This window comes from Lolium rigidum, chromosome 3, assembly GCF_022539505.1.
Source record: "Lolium rigidum isolate FL_2022 chromosome 3, APGP_CSIRO_Lrig_0.1, whole genome shotgun sequence".
Lineage (NCBI taxonomy): Eukaryota > Viridiplantae > Streptophyta > Magnoliopsida > Poales > Poaceae > Lolium > Lolium rigidum.
The window spans coordinates 46,260,344-46,287,861 of record NC_061510.1 but is presented as its reverse complement, the minus strand read 5'-3'; the positions used below and the strand labels follow the sequence as shown (position 1 = coordinate 46,287,861).

Sequence of the window (27,518 nt, the reverse complement as noted above, 5' to 3'; positions counted from 1 at the left end):
CAACGGATAATGGACTCCTCTTTAATGCATAAGCATGTGGCAACAATTATTATTCTCATATGAGATTGAGGATATGTGTGTCCAAAACTGAAACTTCCACCATGAATCATGGCTTTAGTTAGCGGCCCAAAGTTCTTCTCTAACAACATGCATGCTCCAACCATAAAGGTGGTAGATCTCTCTTACTTCAGACAAGACGGACATGCATAGCAACTCACATGATATCCAACAAAGAATAGTTGATGGCGTCCCCAGAAACATGGTTATCGCTCAACAAGCAACTTAATAAGAGATAAAGCGCATAAGTACATATTCAATACTACAATAGTTTTTAAGCTATTTGTCCCATGAGCTATATATTGCAAAGGTGAATGATGGAATTTTAAAGGTAGCACTCAAGCAATTTACTTTGGAATGGCGGATAAATACCATGTAGTAGGTAGGTATGGTGGACACAAATGGCATAGTGGTTGGCTCAAGGATTTTGGATGCATGAGAAGTATTCCCTCTCGATACAAGGTTTAGGCTAGCAAGGTTATTTGAAACAAACACAAGGATGAACGGTACAGCAAAACTCACATAAAAGACATACGGTAAACATTATAAGACTCCATACCGTCTTCCTTGTTGTTCAAAACTCAATACTAGATGTTATCTAGACTCTAGAGAAACCAAATATGCAAACCAAATTAGCAAGCTCTAAGTGTTTCTTCATTAATGGGTGCAAAGTATATGATGCAAGAGCTTAAACATGAGCACAACAATTGCCAAGTATCAAATTATCCAAGACATTATAGCAATTTACTACATGTATTATTTTCCAATTCCAACCATATAACAATTTAACGAAGAAGAAACTTCGCCATGAATACTATGAGTAGAACCTAAGGACATATTTGTCCATATGCAACAGCGGAGCGTGTCTCTCTCCCACAAAGTGAATGCTAGGATCTATTTTATTCAAACAAAACAAAAAACAAAAACAAATCGACGCTCCAAGCAAAGTACATAAGATGTGGCCGAATAAAAATATAGTTTCAGGGGAGGAACCTGATAATGTTGTCGATGAAGAAGGGGATGCCTTGGGCATCCCCAAGCTTAGACACTTGAGTCTTCTTAATATATGCAGGGGTGAACCACCGGGCATCCCCAAGCTTAGAGCTTTCACTCTCCTTGATCATATTGCATCATACTCCTCTCTTGATCCTTGAAAACTTCCTCCACATCAAACTCGAAACAACTCATTAGAGGGTTAGTGCATAATAAAAATTCACATGTTCAGAGGTGACACAATCATTCTTAACACTTCTGGACATTTCATAAAGCTACTGAACATTAATGGATCAAAGAAATTCATCCAACATAGCAAAAGAGGCAATGCGAAATAAAAGACAGAATCTGTCAAAACAGAACAGTCCGTAAAGATGGATTTTATTAGGCCACCAGACTTGCTCAAACGAAAATGCTCAAATTGAATGAAAGTTGCGTACATATCCGAGGATCATGCTCATAAATTGGCGTAATTTTCTGAGCTACCTACAGGGAGATAGACCCAGATTCGTGACAGCAAAGAAATCCGGAACTCGCGCAGTAATCCAAATCTAGTACTTACTTTTCTATCAAAGACTTTACTTGGCACAACAAAACATAAAACTAAGATAAGGAGAGGTTGCTACAGTAGTAAACAACTTGCAAGACACAAATATAAAACAAAGTACTGTAGCAAAATAACACATGGGTTATCTCCCAAGAAGTTCTTTCTTTTTAGCCATTAAGATGGGCTCGATGGTTTTAATGATGCATTCGCAAGAAATAGTAGTTGAAGCAAAAGAGGGCATCAAGAAGCAAATTCAAAACACATTTAAGTCTAACATGCTTCCTATGCGTAGGAATCTTGTAAATAAACAAATTCATGAAGAGCAAAGTAACAAGCATAGGAAGATAAAACAAGTGTAGCTTCAAAAATTTCAGCACATAGAGAGGTGTTTTAGTAACATGAAAATTTCTACAACCATATTTTCCTCTCTCATAATAATTTTCAGTAGCATCATGAGCAAACTCAACAATGTAACTATCACATAAAGCATTCTTATCATGAGTCTCATGCATAAAATCATTACTCTCCACGTAAGCATAATCAATTTTATTAGTTGTAGTGGGAGCAAATTCAACAAAGTGGCTATCATCATATATAGGAGGCATATTGTAATCATGAAAGAAAATTTTCTCCTCAATGCTTGGGGGACTAAAAAGATCATGCTCATCAGAGCCAACTTCCCCAAGCTTAGAATTTTCCATAGCATTAGCAACAATGGTGTTCAAAGCATCCTTAGTAATAACATTCCCATTAGCATGCATATAAAGTTCCATGGGTTTTTTAATTCTCTCTTCAAACACATCATGTCCTAATTCAAGATAAAGTTCATAAAGATCTCTCATATTTTTTTTGTTTTCCATTATGCTTAACTAGTGAAATAAAAACATGCATGATATTAAGTAAAGTAAAACAAGTAACTAATTTTTTTGTGTTTTGATATAAGTGCAGCAAACAAAGTAGTAAGTAAAATAAAGCAAGACAAAAACAAAGTAAAGAGATTGAGAAGTGGAGACTCCCCTTGCAGCGTGTCTTGATCTCCCCGGCAACGGCGCCAGAAAAAGAGCTTGATGGCGTGTATTTCACACGTTCGTTGGGCAACCCCAAGAGGAAGGTATGATGCGCACAGCAGCAAGTTTTCCCTCGAAAAGAAACCAAGGTTTATCGAACCAGGAGGAGCCAAGAAGCACGTTGAAGGTTGATGGCGGCGGGATGTAGTGCGGCGCAACACCGGAGATTCCGGCGCCAACGTGGAACCCGCACAACACAACCAAAGTACTTTGCCCCAACGAAACAAGTGAGGTTGTCAATATCACCGGCTTGCTGTAACAAAGGATTAACCGTATTGTGTGGAAGATGATTGTTTGCAGAGAAAATAGTAAAAACAAGTATTGCAGACAGATTTGTATTTCGAGTATTAAAGAATGGACCGGGGTCCACAGTTCACTAGAGGTGTCTCTCCCATAAGATAAAAGCATGTTGGGTGAACAAATTACAGTCGGGCAATTGACAAATAGAGAGGGCATAACAATGCACATACATGACATGATAAGTATAGTGAGATTTAATTGGGCATTACGACAAAGTACATAGACCGCCATCCAACCGCATCTATGCCTAAAAAGTCCACCTTCGAGTTATCATCCGAACCCCTCCGGTATTAAGTTGCTAAACAACGGACAATTGCATTAAGTATGGTGCGTAATGTAATCAGCAACTACATCCTCGCACATAGCGCCAATGTTTTATCCCTAGTGGCAACAAGACAACACAACCTTAGAACCTTCATCACATCGTCCCATGTGTCAATGCAGGCATGAACCCACTATCGAGCATAAGTACTCCCTCTTGGAGTTAAAAGTAAAAACTTGGCCGAGCCTCTACTAGAAACGGAGAGCATGCAAGATCATAAACAACACATGTATAATAACTTGATAATTAACATGACATGGTATTCTCTATCCATCGGATCCCGACAAACACAACATATAGAATTACGGATAGATGATCTTGATCATGTTAGGCAGCTCACAAGATCCAACAATGAAGCACAATGAGGAGAAGACAACCATCTAGCTACTGCTATGGACCCATAGTCCAGGGGTGAATTACTCACTCATCACTCCGGAGGCGACCATGGCGGCGTAGAGTCCTCCGGGAGATGATTCCCCTCTCCGGCAGGGTGCCGGAGGCGATCTCCTGGATCCCCCGAGATGGGATCGGCGGCGGCGGCGTCTCGCAAGGTTTTCCGTATCGTGGCTCTCTGTACCGGGGGTTTCGTCACGGAGAATTTTTATAGGCGGAAGGGCAGGTCAAGAGGCGGCACGGGGGCCCCACACCACGGGGCCGCGCGGCCAAGGGGGGCCGCGCCGCCCTATGGTGTGGCCCCTCCGTGGCCCCTCTTCGTCTCTCCTTCGGACTTCGAAAGCTTCGTGAGAAAATAGGCCCCGGGCTTTGATTTCGTCCAATTCCGAGAATATTTCCTTACTAGGATTTACGAAACCAAAAACAGCAGAAAACAAGAATCGGCACTTCGGCATCTTGTTAATAGGTTAGTTCCAGAAAATGCACGAATATGACATAAAGTGTGCATAAAACATGTAGATAACATCAATAATGTGGCATAGAACATAAGAAATTATCGATACGTCGGAGACGTATCAACCCCTTCCAACCTTACTTTCACAAACCATGGCTAACCGAATCCTCGGGTGCCTGCCAACAATCTCATACCATGAAGGAGTGCCTTTTTATTTTAGTTTTATTTAGATGACACTCCTCCCAACCTTTGCTTTCTCAAGCCATGGCTAACCGAATCCTCGGGTGCCGTCCAACAATCACATACCATGGAGAAGTGTCTATTTGTAGTATCATGAGAGTTAATTAATCGGGGCTGGGAACCCCACTGCCAGCTCTTTTTGCAAAATTATTGGATAAGTGGATGAAGCCACTAGTCCATTGGTGAAAGTTGCCCAACAAGATTGAAAGATAAAACACCACATACTTCCTCATGAGCCATAAAACATTGACACAAATAAGAGATGATAAATTTTGAATTGTTTAAAGGTAGCACATGAAGTATTTACTTGGAGTGGTAGGGAAATACCACATAGTAGGTAGTTATGGTGGACACTGATGGCATAGGTTTGGTTTAAGGGTTTGGATGCACGAGAAGCATTCCCTCTCAGTACAGGTCTTTGGCTAGCAAGGTTAATTAGCAAGCACAAAAGTTGAGGGAAACAAACGAATATACATGTGATAGAAACAATCATGCATCTTTCTTATAAGCACAAACAATTTTAACTTCAGAATAATAAGCTATGAGCTAACAATAAAGGAAGACTATGAAACAATTATATATATTTCTCTTTTCTACTTAAACCTCAAGGTGTTGTTGCTATTGACCAATGCTAAGTTTGCCAAAACCAAATAGATTTACTCAGTGCTCCCAAAGTGGTACCAATACTAAAATCAAGATCAATCATAGAATAGAAATTGCAAACTAAAATAAGGTGTGCAATATGTAAATGATAAGACTTCTCATTAATATTTCATAACGATAACTCACACCAAGGGATACATAGACAACCAACTAAAGGAGAGATACTTCCACACCGCAACCCATCTTATATGATAACTTCCCTACTCATGATATGACACTACTTGATAGTAAAAAGTAAAAGGTAGTGATGATGTGATACCGCGGCACTCCCCCAAGCTTGGAACAAACCAAGGGGATGCCAATACCGATGATGAATTACTCCTTTGGCGATGGTGGTGATGAATTCCCATCATCAGACTTCCAAGGGAGAGGCTCTCCATCAACAAACGACATCTTGGTCTCGGGAATCCTGAAACTAGCAGCATGGCTTATGTGTTTAAACCTGTTTCCATACTCACGAGTTCGATTACGGACGTCATAGAGTTGAGCTTGGAGTTTGTTGGTGGGTCGTGAAGTGAGAGGATGTCACCCCATAGCTTTGCGGTTTCCTTCTCGTGTTCGACGAATGAGTTCAGACACAATCTTGTGGAAGATATCCACCTCACGCTCAGCCATCTTCTTGTAGTTGAAGACCTCTTGTTCTAGCTTCTCCATCCTGTCTTCCAAGCTTCCTTCTCCTTTAGGATCCTGGACATCTTTGATCTGCAGCTCCCCATCAACGAGCAGCAACTCCTTGGGATGCATCCTCAGCTCGTTCATGTACAAGTTGTCAAAGTCCTTGCAGGAGCTGTCCTTCGGAGTTTCTGACGAAGACATGATACCTCTAGATCCGAAGCAAATCCTGGCAGAAACAGCTCGAAACAAAACACGTCGAGAAAACGATATACGGACCTCCAGGGGTCCGGAGGATTATATAGCAGGAATTTTTATGTCACAAGGAAAGTACCAGGTCGAACCGGAGTCGGAAAGGGGCGACGAGGCGGCCAGCTCATAGGGCGGCGTGGGCCAAGGCCTGGCCGCGCCGGCTTAAGGGGGCACGCCCTCGTGCGTCTCCTCCACTCCGTTTCGATCTCGTAATTTTTCATATTTTCCAAAAACAGCAAAAACATTATTCGGAAAGTAAATCGCGAACTTTTTATTACCTGTACTGTTACCTATTCAAAGTCGAGTTCTGGCGGACTGTCAATTTGACCTTTGATGAAAGTCTCTGGTGTTTCCACTCGAATAACATCAACATCTACATTATATGAATCACCTGAGATATAATGATTGAGTCTTTGTCCATTCACCACTTGTGTGGCATTGCCTTGGAGAGAACTAATTTTAATTGCTCCTGAACGATACACCTCCTCAACAATATATGGTCCTTCCCATTTCGAGAGTAATTTCCCTGCAAAGAATCTGAGACGAGACCGATACAATAGGACTTTATCCCCAATATTAAACTCTCTTTTGATAATCCTTCTATCATGCCATTTCTTAACTTTCTCTTTAAAGAGTTTAGCATTTTCATAAGCTTCACTTCTCCATTCATCTAGAGAACTTAATTGCAGCAACCTCTTATTACCGGCTAGTTTAGGATCTTTATTTAGTTCTCTAACTGACCCAATAAGCTTTATGCTCTAGTTCTAAAGGTAAATGACAAGCTTTTCCATAAACCATTTTATAAGGTGACATTCCCATGGGGTTTTTATAAGCGGTTCTATAAGCCCAAAGTGCTTCCTTCAATTTACTAGCCCAATTCTTTCTAGTTTTATTAACAGTCTTTTGCAAGATAGATTTAATTTCTCTATTTGATAGTTCTACTTGCCCACTAGTTTGAAGATGATAAGCGGAAGCAATTCTATGATTAATACCATATTTAGCAAGAGTTTTTCTAAAACCACCATGAATAAAATGAGAACCTCCATCTGTCATAATATATCTAGGAACTCCAAATCTAGGAAAAATAATGTCTAAAAGCATTCTTAAAGAGGTCTCACCATAAGCACTTTTTGTAGGTATGGCTTCCACCCATTTAGTAACATAATCAACAGCAACAAGTATATGAGTGTTACCTTCCGAAGAGGGAAAAGGTCCCATGAAGTCAAATCCCCAACAATCAAACGGTTCAATAACAAGAGTATAATTCATAGGCATTTCATTGCGTCCGGAGATATTACCAACCCTTTGACATTCATCACAAGATAAAATAAACTTCCTTGCATCTTTGAAGAGAGTTGGCCAATAAAAACCTGATTGTAGAACCTTTTGCGCGGTTCTATCTCCGGCGTGATGTCCTCCATAAACACTACCATGACATTTACTCAATATCTCTTGTTGCTCATATTCGGGAACACATCTTCGCAGAATACCATCCACTCCTTCTTTATATAAGTGTGGGTCATCCCAAAAATAATGCCTCAAGTCATAAAAGAATTTCCTCCTTTCTTTGAGTGATACGTCTCCGACGTATCGATAATTTCTTATGTTCCATGCTACATTATTGATGATACCTACATGTTTTATGCACACTTTATGTCATATTCGTGCATTTTCTCGGAACTAACCTATTAACAAGATGCCGAAGTGCCGGTTCTCGTTTTCTCGCTGTTTTTGGTTTCGAAATCCTAGTAACGAAATATTCTCGGAATTGGACGAAACGAAGACCCGGGTGCCTATTTCGCCACGAACCTTCCGGAAGACCGAAGAGCATACGAAGTGGGGCCACGAGGTGGCCAAACCACATGGCGGCGCGGCCAAGGGGGGGCCCGCGCCGCCCTGTGGTGTGGGCCCCTCGTCAGGCCCCCGACTCTGCCCTTCCGCCTACTTAAAGCCTTCATCGCGAAACCCCTGATGCGAAAAACCACGATACGGAAAACCTTACTGAGACGCCGCCGCCGCCGATCCCATCTCGGGGGATTCTGGAGATCTCCTCCGGCACCCCGCCGGAGAGGGGATTCATCTCCCGGAGGACTCTACACCGCCATGGTCGCCTCCGGAGTGATGAGTGAGTAGTTCACCCTCGGACTATGGGTCCATAGCAGTAGCTAGATGGTTGTATTCTCCTCATTGTGCTTCATTGTTGGATCTTGTGAGCTGCCTAACATGATCAAGATCATCTATCCGTAATTCTATATGTTGTGTTTGTCGGGATCCGATGGATAGAGAATACCATGTCATGTTAATTATCAAGTTATTACATATGTGTTGTTTATGATCTTGCATGCTCTCCGTTATTAGTAGAGGCTCTGGCCAAGTTTTTGCTTTTAACTCCAAGAGGGTGTATTTATGCTCGATAGTGGGTTCATGCCTGCATTGACACTTGGGACAGTGACAGAAAGTTCTAAGGTTGTGTTATGCTGTTGCCACTAGGGATAAAACATTGGCGCTATGTCCGAGGATGTAGTTGTTGATTACATTACGCACCATACTTAATGCAATTGTCTGTTGCTTTGCAACTTAATACTGGAAGGGGTTCGGACGATAACCCGAAGGTGGACTTTTTAGGCATAGATGCAGTTGGATGGCGGTCTATGTACTTTGTCGTAATGCCCAATTAAATCTCACTATACTTATCATGTCATGTATGTGCATTGTTATGCCCTCTCTATTTGTCAATTGCCCGACTGTAATTTGTTCACCCAACATGCTTTTATCTTATGGGAGAGACACCTCTAGTGAACTGTGGACCCCGGTCCATTCTTTAATACTGAAATACAAATCTGCTGCAATACTTGTTTTTACTATTTTCTCTCGCAAACAATCATCTTCCACACAATACGGTTAATCCTTTGTTACAGACAAGCCGGTGAGATTGACAACCTCACTCTGTTTCGTTGGGGCAAAGTACTTTGGTTGTGTTGTGTAGGTTCCACGTTGGCGCCGGAATCCCTGGTGTTGCGCCGCACTACATCCCGCCGCCATCAACCTTCAACGTGCTTCTTGGCTCCTCCTGGTTCGATAAACCTTGGTTTCTTTCTGGGGGAAAACTTGCTGCTGTGCGCATCATACCTTCCTCTTGGGGTTGCCCAACGAACGTGTGAAATACACGCCATCAAGCATATTTCTGGCGCCGTTGCCGGGGAGATCAAGACACGCTGCAAGGGGAGTCTCCACTTCTCAATCTCTTTACTTTGTTTTTGTCTTGCTTTATTTTATTTACTACTTTGTTTGCTGCACTTATATATCAAAACACAAAAAAAAAATTAGTTGCTAGTTTTACTTTATTTACTGTCTTGCACTCTATATCAAAAACACAAAAAAATTAGTTTACTTGCATTTACTTTACTTGATTCATCATGTTTCCTTTTAATTTTACCACAAAGAACATACCGGTAGGACAAGGGTCTATAATTGGGAGAAACAATATAGAAGAATTTTTCACTCCTGTCAGTACCACTGAAGATTTTAAAGATAGACACTTGGTAGAACTTGCTCCCACTTATGAAATTGTCTGCCATTGCTTTAGTTCGCATGTTGGAAACTAAATTTGTTAATCTCAATCCTATAATCCAACACATGTTTCTTACACTTGGTGATTTGGAAGATGGGGAAAAGAAAGATTTTGTTTTAGAAACCCTTCTTAGAGAATTTGGTGGTCTAGCAAGAGAGGCTAGAAAGGTCTTTGCTAAATTTAATATGCTTGGTTCTCATACTAATTTTGTTAGTCTCCTTGAAAAAATGGATATGGATAGAATAAGGTACACTAAAAATACTAATGATGGTGGGGAGATCAAAGCACCAATACCATGTAAACTCCTAGCTATAAATGATGCACTAGAAAATAACTATGCTTGGCTTGTTCCTGAAAATTTGTTCGATGAGAGTAGCAAGCCCAAGACTAATGAGAAGGGAGACGCTGAAACTTATGTATCCAATATACTATGCATGGTTGAGAAAACTCCAAACCCCGCTGTAGGTGCACCACCCTTTGATAATATTTGAGATACACTTTCTGCGCCTAGCTGAAAGGCGTTAAAGAAAAGCGCTGATGGGAGACAACCCATATTTTTACTACAGTATTTTTGTTTTATATTTGAGTCTTGGAAGTTGTTTACTACTGTAGCAACCTCTCCTTATCTTAGTTTTATGTTTTGTTGTGCCAAGTAAAGTCTTTGATAGTAAAGTAAGTACTAGATTTGGATTACTGCGCAGTTCCAGCATTTCTTTGTCTGTCACGAATATGGGTCTATCTCCCTGTAGGTAGCTCAGAAAATTAAGCCAATTTACGAGCATGATCCTCAGATATGTACGCAACTTTCATTCAATTTGAGAATTTTCGTTTGAGCAAGTCCGGTGGCCTAATAAAATCCATCTTTACGGATCGTTCTGTTTTGACAGATTCTGTCTTTTATTTTGCATTGCCTCTTTTGCTATGTTGGATGAATTTCTTTGATCCATTAATGTCCAGTAGCTTTATGCAATGTCCGGAAGTGTTAAGAATGATTGTTTCACCTCTGAACATGTGAATTTTTATTATGCACTAACTCTCTAATGAGTTGTTTCGAGTTTGGTGTGGAGGAAGTTTTCAAGGATCAAGAGAGGAGTATGATGCAACATGATCAAGGAGAGTGAAAGCTCTAAGCTTGGGGATGCCCCGGTGGTTCACCCTGCATATTATAAGAAGACTCAAGCGTCTAAGCTTGGGGATGCCCAAGGCATCCCCTTCTTCATCGACAAATTATCGGGTTCCTCCCCGAAACTATATTTTTATTCCGTCACATCTTATGTACTTTGCTTGGAGCGTCGGTTTGTTTTTGTTTTTGTTTTGTTTGAATAAAATGGATCGTAGCATTCACTTTGTGGGAGAGAGACACGCTCCGCTGTAGCATATGGACAAGTATGTCCTTAGGCTCTACTCATAGTATTCATGGCGAAGTTTCTTCTTCGTTAAATTGTTATATGGTTGGAATTGGAAAATGCTACATGTAGTAACTTTAAAATGTCTTGGATAATTTGATACTTGGCAATTTTTGTTCTCATGTTTAAGCTCTTGCATCATATACTTTGCACCCATTAATGAAGAAATACTTAGAGCTTGCTAATTTGGTTTGCATATTTGGTTTCTCTAGAGTCTAGATAACATCTAGTATTGAGTTTTGAACAACAAGGAAGACGGTATGGAGTCCTATAATGTTTACCATATGTCTTTTATGTGAGTTTTGTCTGTACCGTTCATCCTTGTGTTTGTTTCAAATAACCTTGCTAGCCTAAACCTTGTATCGAGAGGGAATACTTCTCATGCATCCCAAATACTTGAGCCAACCACTATGCCATTTGTGTCCACCATACCTACCTACTACATGGTATTTATCCGCCATTCCAAAGTAAATTGCTTGAGTGCTACCTTTAAAATTCCATCATTCACCTTTGCAATATATAGCTCATGGGACAAATAGCTTAAAAACTATTGTGGTATTGAATATGTACTTATGCATTTTATCTCTTATTAAGTTGCTTGTTGTGCGATAACCATGCTTCGGGGACGCCATCAACTATTCTTTGTTGAATATCATGTGAGTTTCTATGCATGTCCGTCTTGTCTGAAGTAAGAGAGATCTACCACCTTTATGGTTGGAGCATGCATATTGTTAGAGAAGAACTTTGGGCCGCTAACTAAAACCATGATTCATGGTGGAAGTTTCAGTTTTGGACATATATCCTCAATCTCATATGAGAATAATAATTGTTGCCACATGCTTATGCATTAAAGAGGAGTCCATTATCTGTTGTCCATGTTGTCCCGGTATGGATGTCTAAGTTGAGAATAATCAAAAGCGAGAAATCCAAAATGCGAGCTTTCTCCTTAGACCTTTGTACAGGCGGCATGGAGGTACCCCATTGTGACACTTGGTTAAAACATGTGCATTGCAAAGATCCGGTAGTCCAAGTTAATTAGGACAAGGTGGGGGCACTATTAGTATACTATGCATGAGGCTTGCAACTTGTAAGATATAATGTACATAACTCATATGCTTTATTACTACCGTCGACAAAATTGTTTCATGTTTTCAAAATAAAAGCTCTAGCACAAATATAGCAATCGATGCTTTCCTCTTTGAAGGACCTTTCTCTTTACTTTTATGTTGAGTCAGTTCACCTATTTCTCTCCACCTCAAGAAGCAAACACTTGTGTGAACTGTGCATTGATTCCTACATACTTGCATATTGTACTTGTTATATTACTCTATGTTGACAATTATCCATGAGATATACATGTTACAAGTTGAAAGCAACCGCTGAAACTTAATCTTCCTTTGTGTTGCTTCAATACCTTTACTTTGATTTATTGCTTTATGAGTTAACTCTTATGCAAGACTTATTAATACTTGTCTTGAAGTACTATTCATGAAAAGTCTTTGCTTTATGATTCACTTGTTTACTCATGTCATTACCATTGTTTTGATCGCTGCATCCACTACATATGTTTACAAATAGTATGATCAAGGTTATGATGGCATATCACTTCAGAAATTATCTTTGTTATCGTTTTACCTGCTCGGGACGAGCGTAACTAAGCTTGGGGATGCTTGATACGTCTCCGACGTATCGATAATTTCTTATGTTCTATGCCATATTATTGATGATACCTACATGTTTTATGCACACTTTATGTCATATTCGTGCATTTTCCGGAACTAACCTATTAACAAGATGCCGAAGTGCCGCTCCTATTTTCTCGCTGTTTTTGGTTTCGTAAATCCTAGTAACGAAATATTCTCGGAATTGGACGAAACGAAGACCCGGGTGCCTATTTCGCCACGAACCTTCCGGAAGACCGAAGAGCATACGAAGTGGGGCCACGAGGTGGCCAAACCACATGGCGGCGCGGCCAAGGGGGGCCCGCGCCGCCCGTGGTGTGGGCCCCTCGTCGGGCCCCCGACTCGCCCTTCCGCCTACTTAAAGCCTTCGTCGCGAAACCCCGATGCGAAAAACCACGATACGGAAAACCTTACCGAGACGCCGCCGCCGCCGATCCCATCTCGGGGGATTCGGAGATCTCCTCCGGCACCCTGCCGGAGAGGGGATTCATCTCCCGGAGGACTCTACACCGCCATGGTCGCCTCCGGAGTGATGAGTGAGTAGTTCACCCCTGGACTATGGGTCCATAGCGGTAGCTAGATGGTTGTATTCTCCTCATTGTGCTTCATTGTTGGATCTTGTGAGCTGCCTAACATGATCAAGATCATCTATCCGTAATTCTATATGTTGTGTTTGTCGGGATCCGATGGATAGAGAATACCATGTCATGTTAATTATCAAGTTATTACATATGTGTTGTTTATGATCTTGCATGCTCTCCGTTATTAGTAGAGGCTCGGCCAAGTTTTTGCTTTTAACTCCAAGAGGGAGTATTTATGCTCGATAGTGGGTTCATGCCCGCATTGACACCCGGGACGAGTGACGAAAGTTCTAAGGTTGTGTTGTGCTCGTTGCCACTAGGGATAAAACATTGGCGCTATGTCCGAGGATGTAGTTGTTGATTACATTACGCACCATACTTAATGCAATTGTCTCGTTGCTTTGCAACTTAATACCGGAAGGGGTTCGGACGATAACCTCGAAGGTGGACTTTTTAGGCATAGATGCGATTGGATGGCGGTCTATGTACTTTGTCGTAATGCCCAATTAAATCTCACTATACTTATCATGTCATGTATGTGCATTGTTATGCCCTCTCTATTTGTCAATTGCCCGACTGTAATTTGTTCACCCAACATGCTTTTATCTTATGGGAGAGACACCTCTAGTGAACTGTGGACCCCGGTCCATTCTTTAATACTCGAAATACAAATCTGTCTGCAATACTTGTTTTTACTATTTTCTCTCGCAAACAATCATCTTCCACACAATACGGTTAATCCTTTGTTACAGCAAGCCGATGAGATTGACAACCTCACTCGTTTCGTTGGGGCAAAGTACTTTGGTTGTGTTGTGCGGGTTCCACGTTGGCGCCGGAATCCTCGGTGTTGCGCCGCACTACATCCCGCCGCCATCAACCTTCAACGTGCTTCTTGGCTCCTCCTGGTTCGATAAACCTTGGTTTCTTTTCGAGGGAAAACTTGCTGCTGTGCGCATCATACCTTCCTCTTGGGGTTGCCCAACGAACGTGTGAAATACACGCCATCACCGAGCTGAAAAGGTTGGAGGCAAGTACTTGGAAACAATAAAGTTAGCATAATCAAGCATACCAAGGACTGTCTCGCGAGCTCACCTTTATTACAGCCAATTGTTCATTTGGAAAACTATCATTAACAGGAACAGGATCATAAGCAATATTTTCCAATCTAGACAAATTATCAGCAACGGGATTATCAGCACCTTTCCTATCTATAATATGCAGATCAAATTCTTGCAAAAGAAGTACCCATCTAATAAGTCTTGGCTTAGCATCTTTCTTTGTCATAAGATATCTAATTGCACCATGATCAGTATGAATAGTAACTTTTGAATCAACGATATAAGATCTAAACTTATCACAAGCAAAGACTACAGCTAACAATTCTTTTTCAGTAGTAGCATAATTTCTTTGAGCAGCATCAAGAGTTTTACTAGCATAATGAATAACATTCAGTTTTTATCTACTCGCTGTCCAAGAACAGCGCCTACAAGCAAAATCACTAGCATCACACACAATTTCAAATGGTAAGTTCCAATCGGGAGGTTCAACTATAGGGGCAGCTTGTTAAGGCTTTCTTTAGAGTTTCAAAAGCTTCCTTACAATCATCATCAAAAACAAAAGGTACATTTTTTTGAAGAAGATTAGTAAGAGGATTTGAAATCTTGGAGAAGTCTTTAATAAACCTCCTATAAAACCCAGCATGACCAAGAACACTACGAATACCTTTAACATCCCTAGGATAGGGCATCTTCTCAATGGCTTCAACTTTAGCTCTATCAACTTCAATACCTCTCTCGGAAATTTTATGTCCCAATACAATTCCTTCATTAACCATAAAGTGGCATTTCTCCCAATTAAGAACAAGGTTAGTTTCTTCACATCTCTGCAAAACTTTATCAAGGTTCCGCAAGCAATTATCAAAAGAATTTCCATAGATGGAAAAATCGTCCATGAATACCTCTACAATACTCTCACAAAAGCCATGAAAAATAGCAGATATGCATCTTTGAAAAGTAGCAGGAGCATTACATAAACCAAAAGGCATTCCCCTAGGCCCATAAAGGTGAAGTGTCGTGTAGTCGACATTCACACGACACCACTAGAAGAATAACACCACAACTTAAATATCATAACATTGAATATTACTCAACCATACTTCACTACTAACATTTAGACTTCACCCATGTCCTCAAGAACTAAACGAACTACTCACGACACATCATATGAACATGATCAGAGGTGATATGATGATGAATAACAATCTGAACATAAACCTTGGTTCAATGGTTTCACTCAATAGCATCAATAACAAGTAGAAATCAACACCGGGAGAGTTTCCCCTATCAAACAATCAAGATCAAACCCAAATTGTTACAGCGGTGATGGCGTGCAGCGGTGGAGACGGCGGTGATGATGATGAAGCTGATGATGATGGTGATGGAGATGATGTTCAGCTCGATGACGGTGACGATGGCGTCGATTTCCCCCTCCGGGAGGGAATTTCCCCGGCGGATTTCAGCCTGCCGGAGAGCTCTTTTCTCTCTGGTGTTCTCCGCCCCGCAGAGGCGGCTGTGGCTCTTCGCGATGTACCCCTCTAGCTTAGGTTTTCGGGACGAAGGCGTACGCGAAGAAAAGGATGCGAGAGGGGGCTATGGGCCCCCTCCTCACAGGGCGGCGCGGCCAGGCCTTGGGCCGCGCCGGCCTATGGGGTGGGCCCACCTCGGGTCCCCTCGGCTCCCCCTTCTGGCTCCCTTCGTTTTCTGGAAAAATAGGATTTTTCATATAATTTCCGTCAACTGTTGATGTTCTGAAATATTGCATTCTGACGGCGCTTTTTCCAGCAGAATCCTGACTCCGGTGCGCAATCCTCCAATAATCATGAAACATGCAAAATAGATGAAATAACATAAGTATTATCTCCGAATATGAAATATATCAATGAATAACAGCAAATTATGATATAAAATAGTGATGCAAATTGGACGTATCATTAAGCCAGAAATTTCACACGTAGGCACCTAATTAAATATGATTGAACTTAAACTAGGCATATAGGGTAAATTTTGAGCTTTTTCTAGAGTTAAGAAGACTCTCCGTTATGGGGAGCCATGCCACTAGCTCCTTCCTTAAGTTAGAAGGTGCAATATTAGTGATCACGGACTCCGCCATCACTAGTGTGGCGGGAGGAGAGAGGCACGGATATTTCTCCAACTAGCATATATTCTGCCTCACTCGCACATCATTGGTATTTTCTTGAGCACACATAAGACTTTATTCCCAATGCATTAATGCACCTTTACTTCCTCTATGTGTTTCATTGTGATGTTCTTTTGGAGAGGCTAAGTTTGATGTTGCAACATCGAAAATTCCATGCATCATTTTGCCATGAAACAATGCAAACTGATAAACCCGGTGAAATGTTCCACCTGTCGTTACCGAATAAGGGGAGAGAGTAAGCGTTTGAAGAAGTTAAATGATACTTATGTAACCCATGGGGTCCAGCTACTGAAATATGCCACAAAAGACATTTGTGTGTGTGAAACAATTCGTTTGTTGCGAAAGGCCTAAACCATAAATGAAAACACAATATAGTTGTTATGTCTAGAAAAAGGCAATTTATGGACTCAACAACAGGCATCGCATTTGTAATTTTGCGTGCTTTGTAGTGCATCTCTTGCATACCATTAGCATGTGGCACATGTTACACTAGGCCCACATCAACAATCTCCAACCATCCGTAACATGTCTTGATCCGCAACATTACTAGGTGTCGGGCTTGTTTGCCACTGTTGGCGCTTACAACACCAGCAAAATCGAAACGTTGAGACTGTGCGGAGTGTGTGGTTTAGAAGCAATTTTCTCCACAAAAGTGACTCGAGGGTTTATATCGAACTCTCGGAGAACTGAGCAAAGAGTTGACTCGCCCTCTTTTCTTCTTCAATCCTGCAAAGTAAAATAAAGTCTTGTGCCCCCAATCCATCGTGTGGTTGTCAAGTACAAGGTTTCACGCGTATGCTTCGTTTATTTTGAAATGCATGTTAAACACATTATGAAATATTAAAAAAATAAAAATTTGGCACGTACATCTTCATGTGCTACGCGCTCACAAAGTCGTTCATGAAAAATCAAATTTTCGTGCAGCGTGTGTAAAAAGGACAAATTTCGGTGCTAAAACAAAGACTTGTCACAAGATAAATTTTCTCTTTTTCACTTAGACTACAAAAAATATCATTTTTTTCGTGAAACTTGACAAACACACTATATTATGGAGATGTACATGGAAAAAATGTCAAAATTTGTTAAAACTTGGTAATATCTTTTTATGGTAGAGAGATCATACGCACTCGTGATCCGAATTGAGTTTCTGGTAAAACTACATAGAATAAAAATAACTAAGTAAAAACAGTAAAATGGTTGATTATTTTTGGTGTTTTGGATGTAAATAAGAAAAATAGATATTTTTGTATTTTCAGATTAAAATAGTGCATCAAATATAAAACAAGATAAATGTAATATAAATGTGTTTCTTATGATAAAAAAGTGGACCGGTGTTCCTGAGTTCACTTGACTGTTCTCTCTTTTAAGTTATAGTGGACAATAGCAATTCATCAATGAGATATGAAGATGTAAAATAATAATATGTGAAAGATAAGTATTTATATGTGCATCACGTGCTAACATAGAGATGATGCAACACATCTCTCTTATATCCTACAAGAAAGGGAAAACTCCATGCAATCTTGTATTAAGAATTAACAGAGCATAGACATAAGTACTTTGACATGGTGTTTGAATATCAAATATGCTACCTTGAACAAATAAGATCATCATTTTTATTACGTGACAAACATAGCACATGCATTCACTTTATCCCTAGTGAGGTAGCAAAATAAAAGGCAAAACCATGATAGATCATGAATTTATTGTCACTATTCAATCACTAAAACCATGCTACTCCTTCTAATACATACATCATCACACGCTCTTGCATATAAGTTGGATCACAACAAATACTTAAGAACGGGTACATAATATGCATCTATCAATACATCTTCCATATAATATGATCAGATCTCATAGCACAATATCATAGAATAAGGATCCACCACATAGGTATTACAAATATGGCAATAATCATGTAGAGTAGCTCATATGGCACTAAGAACTATGAAGAACATTAGAGAAATAGATCAAGATACTGTCACAAACCCGTAGTCCAGAGGCGGACTACTCCCCCTTGATCATGGCGATGATGATGAAGACGTTGGACAAGGTGGAGATCCCTCTGGTGGAGTTTCCTCTTCCGATCTTCGCTGTTGCAGCCTCTGTTTTCGTATTTCTGTCTTCTGCAGCGCTCTCCTCCCGAGAACTGTTCGAGACCATATATAGTGATTTTTAGGTCAAAATATGTCGGTGGGAGAAAAAATCAAGTGAATTGAACGATCGACGATGGGCGAAAATATCAGCATATATGTTGTAAATATGTGGGAATTCAATATGATAAAGGACAAAGTTCATGTATGCATCTTACATGCATCAGCCACCTACCACGGCGTATTTTTTTCACCGACATGGGATCTACCACGGAGAAATTATGTGTGTCGGTCTTGTTTGCCGCCGGGAATATTCATCCACCTGCTAAAAAACTTTTGCAGATGAATACGACATGTGTTGTCGTAAAAAAGATCCACGGGATATGGGGATTGTTTGTAATAGTAGTGGTTTTGTTTTTTCTCATTCACCTCGTTGAGACGAATTATAGCAAGAAGGGTTCTCTCAGGGTCTCCTCGCTTCCCTTTCAAACTCCAATTGGAGGTCCACTTGGTGGTATTTTGATGTGGCTAGTCTTGAATGGTCACAACGTCGAGGCTCGACTTCATGTTGGGAGTTGTTTCCTAAGCTCGAGATCATCTCCGACTCATCCATAGTGTGCTTTTCTCTAGGGTTTGCCCATAGCTCACGCTTTATCAACATCCACAACCCTGATGATCTCTTCTTCCTCTAGGTTCCTACTAGGACAACAAGAGGCTTATGATTTGCATGCATAGTGGTTCTGTGAATAGTAGACGGTCTTAGGCTAGTTGACAACATGTCAAAGGATGGTCAACGACGATGACACGTGGTGAATCATAAAATGGCCATGAAGTTGCTCGATATGACATGTGGATCATAGCGTGAAATGTCACATATCTTTCGTCGGTGTGTGGCGTGTGTCCTTAATGCATTATCATGTGTTTTTCATTTTCTTGTGTTGTAAGTTGTAACCTTTGGGACATGTTATACATTTGACTGCTTGTTATAAAGAAAAATGGAGATAAGCTAGTCGTCAGGACCCTATGTAGTTGTAAGGGTACATTATCTCTATGCGTGTTTTTGGTAATTAATGACAATCCTTATGGACTAATGTTTTCATTGAGTTTATACGAAGGAATATTTCATAGGTATTTCTTGTACTCCATGTATTGGATTCAAGTGTGGATGCCATGAAGATAAAGATATATTTTGATTATTGGCATCAAGATCACCAGCGACTATGCAATAGCTTTTTGATGTTCTTCAGTGTGGTTCCGATGGGCATTCCGCAGTGGGAGCCGGTGCATCGGGCTGGGGACCGGGTAGGCCAGTGTGGGGGCTGGTTTCACCAGCCCTAGCGCCGACTTTGATCGGGTTTCCCCCAAATGGTCATATTTGCTTCTCCTATAAAAGGGGCTTCTTCCCTAACTGTTTTCTAGGGTTCTTGGGCATGTTTTTAGCCACCATTGTTGACCCTCTTGAGTTTGATTCCTCTCCCTTCCCTCCTATGCATCTTCTCAATGGCTTTGGAAGAGGAGATCTAGATTTAAAATCTCCACCAAACAAATCATCCTCTAAGTGAGAGGAAACCCTTGGATCTAGATCTTGGAGTCATTGATTGACCCCCACCATTGTTCATCCTCTTTAGTTTCTCCATAGCATTTGTTGCTTTGGTGGGATTTGAGAGAGAAGGATTTGAGCACTTTTCTTGGTGTTCTTCCTTTGTATCCTTGCATAATTTTGAGCCCTCCGTTACAATTAGTTCGAGTAAGGGACCATTAGCTTGTTACCCTTGGAGGGTGACCTCCTAATTGTATGTCAGCACATGCATACGTGCATATAGTATTATGTGAATACGTGCACATCCCAGGGGTTTATGAGCAAGAGTGTTACAAATAATATTAACCATTCACATAATACTATATGCACGTATGCATGTGCTGACATACAAATTTTGTAGGCAACTTGAGAATGTTGTTAGTCAAGTTAGTACCACTACAGTAGGTGAATTTCTGGATGCGGTCCAAATAGTCTAATACAAAATCCTGCCTCCCAAACCACCTCAATATTAAAAGATAAAACATAAACTACAATTTTGTAGTCAATTTCACAGCCTCCAGGAGCGAATAACAAGTAAAATCTTAGATACATAGCAGGAACAATGGTACAAATTATAAAAAATGTTAGGCATAACATTAGTAGAAACTTGGCAACTTAATATTCCAGGCAGAAACGTGACACGGAAAAACAACGAGGAGCAAGAAATGGTACTAGTTATAGATACATCCGTATCTAGAAAAGATTGAGCAGCTTTTTGAGGATGGAGGAAGTATACAAAATCCATAATAAGCAACTTAGCACTAAAATAAGCGGAAAACCAAAACTGATCATGGGCATATTTCAAAAAGTAAAAAAATTTAGGAAAAAAATTTAGCATGTAGAGGGACATGTTCTATGTGTACACATAAAGTTTCACGTAAAACCAACAATTTTTGTACCATGTGTAAAAAAGACAAATAATACCTCGAGAAATAGACTATTTTAACACCAAAAATTTGTCTTTTTAGTACAGGGCACAAAACATATTGGTTTTTGCTGAAACAACTTTTTGAACATGTAACATGTCAAGGTATACACGAGGCATTTTTGTTTTTATTTTTTTAACATTTGGAAATATGTTTAATATGCATTTCAAATAAAGGGTGCATATGCACCCGGGTGCAGAAACACCCTGTCCTAAAATAAGCCAATGTAGAGCTATTGTTTTCTGGTGTCCAAAACCTTCACTTTACTATCCCTCATCTAATGAGCAACTTCTCAGTTCCATCACTCTTACTACGATATCTCCACACAAAAATAACTCAGTGAAACCCAACAGACAAGTAGAAACTATAACATTAGGCAAGTTGGTAGCAACGTAGGTATAAAATGGGCAAACGCACAGTTCAAGCAAACTTACCTTCACACGGAAGAAACAAAGCCCAATAAAACCTTACAGACAACTAGATACCATCAGGCGAGTTGGTAGCACTACTAAGCTACATAGCTGGTAACTTTGAGTAGGAAAGTTGACAGTTGTGGCACACATACTTTGACACATAAACAGCCATATGAAACTAAAAAGCAACTAAAAAATACTTAAGGCAATTTAGTAGGAATGCAAGCAATGTAGCAGTATTTAGGATGCTTGACAGTTCCAAAACTCTGACATACACAAAGAAACTAACATATCAAACCTGACAGATCAATATTTAAATGGATTTATATAGCAAGCAACGTGTTACAAAATCTGATTGCAAGCAATTGAACACAAACTTAATGTTAGCTTACTTAGGCAAATATATAGATAGTTAAATACACACATATTTTAAGGCAGAAAAAAAACCCTCTCAAGAGCAAGAAACTGTAACCACGATCTCAAATCACTTGAAGAATTATCACAAGAAATGGACAAGTATATCAGAGAAAAAATCATATGGCAATGTTGTCAGGCTATATACCTCTAATGCAAGGCAATTCTAAAGATGCTAGTCAACTCTGGCTACATCACTTCCAAGGGAAAGCCACTCACAAAGTTGCATTCAAAATTGTGGTACAGTGGCCATCGGCGTGGGTGTGGACAGCATCATTGCAGACATCAATAGATGAATGATGCTGTGATCTCCGTCGCACAAGTCATAGACAACCCCAGTGCCGCCACATACAATCTTTTGAAAGTACATTTTCAGGAAAAAAGATAAACAAGCAATGGATACAACAAAGCAAACTAGATAGTCGTTGTTGGGGCCAATACACAATCCCCAATAACCCTATAGTAAGCAGTAACACATCATTGACTCTTTAGAAGTGCTGCTCTGTATTCTGATTGACATGATTGGCATGGAAGTTACTCAAAAGGCCTACACAATAACAATGAACAAGTACATAAAGAACGTTCCACCTGGATAGCAAGTTAGATAGGGATGAAAGCTCTGTCAAATTGTAACTAGCAAGCTGACGAACACATGCATATAGACTAGATTAGAGTTACTTAAATATATTAATGCATTGTTCTGATGCTCAGTTAGCTAAGCAGTACGAAATGGACAGGTAGGTACCAACTACAAGTAGCACAGACGATCAGCGAATGAAAGGGATGGCATTTTGCCTAGTCCCTAAGCAAATTCAGGTTCAGAAGAAACGAGCAGATCAAGCACGCCACAGTCCCACATCACACTGAGGTGATGAGCACGGGGGCTCATCTTCATCTCCCTCTGACTGTGGTGGTGAGGAGGAGGCAGCACTGGCCTGCAGCAGCAGCTGCTGCTGTTCCACCAGCCTCATCGCAGCCAGCTGCACCTCGACCTCCTTGCGGCGCTCCTCGGGCGTCTTTGTAGCCTTCTTGATCTCGTTGGCCCAGCGCGGGACTGGCGCTGCAGGGAGGGGGTGGAGCTCCACGGAGTCATCAGGCATGGGGAAAAAGTCCCAGACCTTGCCATCCCCTGGGCGGCGTAGAGTCTTGACCCACAAGGATATGGACGCCAGGTTGGCCTTCTGGATCAGGGTGCGGAGCTCGGCGCGGAGGTAGTCGAGGTCGGCGGCGGGGAGGCAGAGGGAGTGGGGTGCCGGGTCTGAGGGCACCTTGATACTGAGCCCGCGGTCGCTCTCGGTTATTACCTCGTCGTAGGCGCGGCCATCGGAGGCGGCTTCGTAGAGCAGCAGGGCGCGGAAGTGGGCGAGCTCGAGGGAGTCCGGAGCGAGCTCCACGGCGCGGCGCGCGGCCTGGAGCGCGTCCCGGTGGTGGCGCGCGCGGACGGAGGGGTCGTTGGTGACGGCGGCGGCGCGGGAGTGCACGGTGCCGAGCGCGCGGAGCAGGAGCGGCGACCCCTGGCCGTGGCGCGCGAGGGCCTCCCTGATGAGCCGCAGCGCCTTGGCCTGGTTGCCGCGCTGGAGGTGCGTGAGGGCCTTGTCCCAGTCGGCGCGCATAGCGGCGACATCGCCGGCGCCGGCGCCGGCGGCCTGGGGGAGAGGGGTAGGGTTTGCGAGGGGTTTGCGGTTCTTTCGGCCCATCGGGGAAATGAGACCTTTTTTCCTCAGACGGGGAAATGAAATGAAATTGGGACAAGTCCTTCGCGGAAGGTATATGTGCGGGCGTTCGTAACATTCAAAATGTATGATATCCTGCACTGTACTGTATACTCCCTCCGTTCAGAAATGTATGACGTTTAAGAACTGGCGGCCAAGTTTTTCCACGCTACGAGATTTCCGGAGTTTCCCTTTTTACCCCTCCCTCACGACGCGACGCGACCGCTCCACCCTCTCCCTCTAGCTCTCACTCGCTGGACCTCGCCGGCGCCTCGCGTCGCTGCCCCATGCCGAGACGCTGCTCTTCTCTCTCGCTCCTGCCGGCGCCTCCATGCTTCCTCCGCGCACCTTCTCTTCTACTCCCACTCGCCGGCGCCGCCGCTTATTGTCCTTCCCTCCCGTCGCATGCGGCAGCGAGAGGGCGAGGTCAAAGGCCGGATTTTTTGCCGCTGGTCACAGATCCGTGGGTGGCGTTGCTTGATCTGCTCCCCGACGGCACCTACACGCTACGTATCGCCCTGGAGGCGGCGCAAATGTCCAGGCTGCAGGTGGAGGTGAACGGGGCGACGAGAAAGGGGTCTGAGGGAGTCTTCAACACGCCCAAGTTCGGCAACGGCAGCGCCATCGCGCTGCACGGCGACCACGGCATGTGGTGAAGCTTCGAGTTCCCCATCAAGTGGTACCTGCTCATGGAAGGGGAGAACACGATCAGCATCACGCAGATCAGGGCCTTCTAGTTGTTGTATCTTTTCGATATCTGCAGCAACACGGCTCAATACTTACAGGCTGATATGGATTATTTGTCTTCTCAGTAAGGTACTCCTTTCTATCCTAGCCAAATGATAGAAATTGCTTACTCCTGTTTATTTGACACATACTGTTGCTTGTACTGCCAGTATACTGATGCTTATTCATACAACTCTGCATGTGTTACATGAATTTGCAACTGAAAATGGTAGATAATATATGAAATTGCAACATTACTGGTCAGTGGTCACTATCTTGCTTTGTTAAGAGGAGTACCAACTATCTATGCCACAAGTAGTCCACACTCTAATTAAGGCACACAATTTTCATTAAAGGAAAACCGGAGTAGTGGGAGTAGCTATAGCTAGTGAGGATTAGTGGTGTTAGTGTAGTACCAAATGTCCTTTTTTGCACTTGAATGAACAGATATTTTAGCATATGTAAGCACCCAGATTATACTACACTGTTATATCCTCACTTCTTCAGTTATATGTGTTGTATGTATCGTTAACAGATCTGTTCATACAGAACTCCCTATTTCGAACTATCTAGTCTTGCTGGAAGTAGGAATTGAATGTGTAGAACAGTTGCTTCTAGTGCTTGCTCAATTACAGTTGCTCAAGTACTCCTTTGCTGGAGTATTTCTTTTACTTCTCACATACTCCCCTTTTCTTTCTCTGAAAAGGAGATATGTATATGCAGGAGTCCTCGGTCAGAGATGTGTAGAACTCTGAAAATTTATTCTGAACTTGTGCATGAGTTATTTTATGCAACACTGAAACTTTATTATTGAACAGTAAAATGATATCTTTGTCTGTATTTGCAGCTGCAAAGAGGTGCTATTATAGAGCTGTTGTGCAGAGAGGTGGTGCTGACGGGACAAGCCCTTCAAGAATGATAGCGGAAATTTAGAATTTTTGCTATTCTTTTTCTTGACTTGTCCAAGCTGTAATGACAGCAAAAATTCATGAAGTGTGCATTGACATGAAGCCACCCAGGTACATGTGTTTTCTGTATGGATCAAGTAACTCCAAATTTCAATTTCTGTAGGGAAAAAGATCATCAGAAATTGTTGCCTAGCTTGACATCACGGTCACATGGAGTAGAATATTTGTTATCTTTGATATAGCACCTAGCTAGAGATGTCTGATTGTTTGATCATCAACATCTGTGAGATTTAGTACATACAACATCAGATTATTTTCCTCCTTTGCTATTATGGCTTAGTAATGTGGACAGTAAAAAAAATCTGTGGACAATTGGCCTTTGTGGAGGATGAGAGGTACTGTGGATTGCTACTGCCAATTGCTAACTTTGGTGTATCTGTTACACACAGGTTGTTTATGATATAAGGCTGTGAAGATTTGGCTAATGGAGATAAAAGAGCAACAGGATGCTCTGCCAAAGCTAATCATGCCCTCCTTGGATATGACTTCAAGAAGGTCGAACTGTCGAAGCACTTGACAGGTTGGTTTGCTAACAACCATGTTCCTCCCTTATTCTTGAACTGTTGTCAATATTCAGTGCATAATTTACTTACAAACATGAAATGTGCAGATATTTATTACACTTTTTAACAATACTGCATCACAAACTAAGCAAGCACAAGGAGTATTAAGATTTGGAAGCAGTGTAGGTGGATTATTGACTTCCTCTTGTTCTTCAGGTTGACTAAAATCAAGATCTGGAAGCACCATTTTTCTTGTGGCGCGACAGGTTCGCGGCTCAACAACCTTGGGAACAGGCGGAACTGCCAGCGAGCTGAGACAGAGCTTGCCAAGGAGATGAGACAGTGCTGCTGGCGAGAAGACGATGTTGCCGGCGAGCTGTGCCGGAGCGGCCAGCGAGAAGCCTGGAAGTGCCCCGAGCGTGGAGGTGCTAGCTATGGTCCTGGGCGTTGCCGGCGGTATGGTGCTCTGCTCGGTGGGTGCTGAGCATGCGTGGCGGCCGGCATGGCGCTTCTGTTGGGGGCTTACGGCCGGCCTCCGTGAGGTTTGCCGATGGATTCCGGCGGCGGCGCGCAGATGGATTGGATTCAGCTGGCTTGACGCTCGCTTGGATCGATTCGGTTCTGCTGGTTTGAGGCGCGTCCGTCAGATGGATTCAGTTCAGCTGGCTTGAGGCTCGCGCGCGGATGGATCCTGCAGGTGACGGAGGTGATGGCTGGGGCGTTGGGGGCGGAGCCGCGGAGGACGAGGACGCTGGGATCTGGATCGAGATCCATGAAGACGAAGCTCGGATCGGGAACAATGTTAGACAGGGGTAGAGATGTCTTTTCGCACGTTTTCACCTGGTCGGAAAAATCCCAGAACCTCTTATATTTTTGAACGGAGGGAGTATATCACTAACCATTTTTTTTTTTGCTTCGACTAAGATTTGGTTCAGATTTGCTTATTCCTTATTTCAGTTTTACATCATTGACTCGTTTAAATTATACATAAGTGTTTGTCAGAATGTTGAGACTGAAAACTATCTAAAATACTGAATACTGCATTCTAGAATAGTCAAAACTGCAGTCTGTAGCTTCGGTGTTGGTTTAGATTCGAGCAAACAGCAGTAGCTTTGCCTTTGCTTTGTTTCAGCCATTGGATGGCCAGTGAACGCCGGATGGGAGGGGGCCAGGTACGTAGTGACTTGCTGTTCTGAATCCCCGTCCACATATAAGGATGATATCCTAGTGGGCCAAATCTAAGCAAGTTGATGGGATCCGGTGCTTTAGTGCTGGTATGATCGCAAGTTGAGAGAGAAGCGGGTCCGTCCCTTAGGTGACGGCTTTGTCCCCGGTCTGGCGGCTCGTCGGCGAGTGTGGGTTTCGACCATAGCCCCTGCTCCGGCCTCGTCCTAGTCCTGATCCCGTGGAGGGCGCCATTGCCCAGGCCTGATCTGGTATTCCCACCTCTGTCCTCCCCTGCTAAGGCCCGTGGTGCTTGAGCGGCGGGAAATTTCTTTTCCAATCCCCATTCCAGATCCCTCTCTGTAACCCACCACCATACGGCCTTCCACGGATTGCTAGGGTCCGCGGTCGTAATACACCAACATAGCTGAGTGTTTGCTCCCTGCTCTGTGTCCGTTGGCAAGATGGAGAAGGTCGCGGGTCTACTGAAGAAGCTGAATCTGTCGGAGGCGGAAAAGAAAGGAGTCAGGCTTAGAGGGAAGAGGGATGACAATCAAGGGGTCCTCGAGCCCCAGGCTGTGGGGAAACTGCTCTCGGAGAAGCCAGCAATTGCAGATGCAATAGCGAGTTCAGTGGGGAAGATCTGGTGTCCCTTGCGAGG

The 27,518-nt window shown here is 42.4% G+C and overlaps 1 long non-coding RNA gene across 1 annotated transcript; it reads left to right on the top strand.

The window, feature by feature from the left end:
• Positions 1 to 23,772: 23,772 nt before the first annotated feature.
• Positions 23,773 to 26,544, top strand: LOC124695915. The gene is made up of 4 exons (XR_007000604.1): positions 23,773 to 24,312; positions 25,070 to 25,241; positions 25,580 to 25,710; positions 25,910 to 26,544. It is a non-coding gene; the product is annotated as an uncharacterized LOC124695915 (long non-coding RNA).
• Positions 26,545 to 27,518: the final 974 nt, after the last annotated feature.